This window comes from Cyphomyrmex costatus, unplaced genomic scaffold (assembly GCF_001594065.2).
Source record: "Cyphomyrmex costatus isolate MS0001 unplaced genomic scaffold, Ccosl1.0 scaffold72, whole genome shotgun sequence".
In the NCBI taxonomy this organism is placed as follows: Eukaryota; Metazoa; Arthropoda; class Insecta; order Hymenoptera; family Formicidae; genus Cyphomyrmex; species Cyphomyrmex costatus.
The window spans coordinates 3008291-3011001 of record NW_017280289.1 but is presented as its reverse complement, the minus strand read 5'-3'; positions in this window follow the sequence as shown (position 1 = coordinate 3011001).

Genomic DNA, 2711 nt, shown 5'->3' with positions numbered 1-2711 from the left:
AAGGATCTTAGCCAAGAGTTAACAGTGTCAAAAATAAACTGGATAGGATATTCGTTAATCAGAAAGGTTTCGATAATAAACCTCAAATTTTTTTATGGTATTTAGGATGTGATAGTAAGAATGCTGTATCCACCATGCTTATTAGAACACCCTTTTTTGTGAAAGGGGGTGAACAGACAAGAAACTGAGATACCTTACCGAAAAAGTTGGTTTGTGATATAAATTAAACTTTTATTCCATTAACAGTAATGATTATGACATCTAAAAAATTTAATCTATCTCCTGCATATTCTAAATTATAGTCTGATATGTAGTGAGTTAAAAATGTCCAGAAATTTATTAATTAAGTGGTGAGATACCGCAGTAGCGATGTCATCTACATATCTAAAGAAGAAGAGTAACTCAGTTTCAAGTCTCTCCAATGCGAGCTCATGGCGGGGCATCTTAAATTTCTGTTTGTAAATCTTGCTATCAAAGGTGAAAGTTGATTCTAAGACCAACTTCAGTGCATTTAAAAATTCTTTTAGGTGTCCTTGAAATAAAATTCCACCTTTCAGGAACACTGTTGATGGCAAGATCCATTGGTATGTTTATAAACAATGAAACTACGTCTAAGGAAATTAAAACAAAATCATTGTCCCGATGTGTATTTGACCAGTTTAAAATTATCTTCGATATGACTGGGTGGTTTTAGAATGTAATCATTTAGAGTGCTTAATTTTTAATGCTTAATTTAAATTAGACATCTGCTAATATATGTACTTTGTAGCGTTTCTGGTATGAGTAATGAGTTTATTTTAGCTATTGCTAAGAAAGAACTTGTTACAACGAATCTAAATCACTCATCTTTGTATACTTAAAATCTATTTAAGACTGATTAATTCACACATTCAGCGCGTTTCTGGTATAAAATGTTTAAATAAATGTGTGTATGTGTGTGAAATATCAAATGTATACATGTTTTTTGTGGAATTAATGTCAATAAAAGATCAATATTTTAGTATCAAATAAATTTTCAAATTAAACTTAATATACCTCCCAGGTCAAGAACAATTGAGCTATACTAGTTGTTAGAAATATATATAAATTTATTATAATAATAACACCGGTATATACGGAAAGTTTCGACTTCACAGAGTCCTCAACAGCCGCAACCGAATTCTTAAAAATTAATTTAGTATATTGCGAAGAATATCACAAGTTGGCGTTTTGTCCCGGCTTCCACTACTGGACTCATCAGTAAGGTAACGTAGTGGAAGCCTACGTTATTGTACCCAACAAGACGCCGGTGTAAGTTATTAAATCAAGATTCTATATAAAGCGATATATGTGTATTTCAGAAGAATATTACCACGTAGACTCGCCATCAGATGTCTATCGATATTTGCGAAATTCTCGCAAGTGCTGAAATAGTAAGCAGCCAGAAGAGTCTCTTCAATTCGATATTTTGAGAAGCATTAATGCCAATTAACTGTTTAGTTAACAGTGTGCCACAGCTGCAAATTATGCATAACGCAAAGGGAGAAAAAAATGAAACTAACAAACTTGTCAACAGAATTGTATCGTGATAAATATACTGTTAGAATGATGAAATTAATTATTTCCTTTAGCACAAACTAATTTATGTGAAAAGTGTATAATAATTTATTATATAAAGAAAATAATAAAATTATGTAAGACGACGCAAAAATCTTGATAAATTAATTATTTGATATTTATACATATAATTAATTTAATATTGGCGTAAATGTTTGTTTTTGAATAATATTAAGAATTATTTCTTATATTATATATTAATTATAAAAATAAATAAAGAAAATAAAGGACTCTCAATCTTAAAAAAATAACAATTGTGTGATATTAAAAGTAATAAGAGTCAAAAAAGTAATAAACATTCGAAAACTAAATTATAATAAACATTACTAAATACTAAATATAATTTAATAGAGCTAAAAGAATATACATATTGTCTAATGATTATATGATTCAGTGATATGATACCTATAGTCATTAGACATGACTATGTATATATTTAGTTATTAGACAATATGTATATTTTTGTTAGTTCTGTTAAATTATTTAGTATTTACTTTAATTTCCACCAATAAAGATTAACTTTAATCTCGGTTTAACTTATACTGTTTATCTTTTTCTAATTTTTATAACTAGAAAAAGACAAAGAGTAAATTTTGAACCGAGATTAAAGTTAATCTGCATTGGTGGAAATGAGCATTAGTAATGTTTATTATAATTTAGTTTTCGAATGTTTATTACTTTTTTTTACTCTTATTGCCTTTAATATAACACAATTATTATTTTTCTATTATAAATTATATAATGAGTATTATATAATTATATTATTATAGAATTATATTATAGAATTGTATATAATTATATAAAGCGGAAGACAAAATTATCTAGATTTTACTAAATTTCCGCGTTTCCGCGCGTTTTGTTCCGCCTTGATTCCGTTTTGATCTCCTAATATTACATGGAACATAATTTCCACGGAAAAGCGGAATGGTTTAGTGACAAATACACTTTTGTATTAATTTAAAAATATTTTTTTCTAATGCATTGCAATTTTTATTAATATGCTTATCTTTTCAGCTTCTGCATTGAATGCAAGTATTTTAATCAATAAATATCGTTAAAAATTAATAATTTCTAATTCCTCGTTCCGCTTTTCCGCGAAAATTGTGTTCCATTAG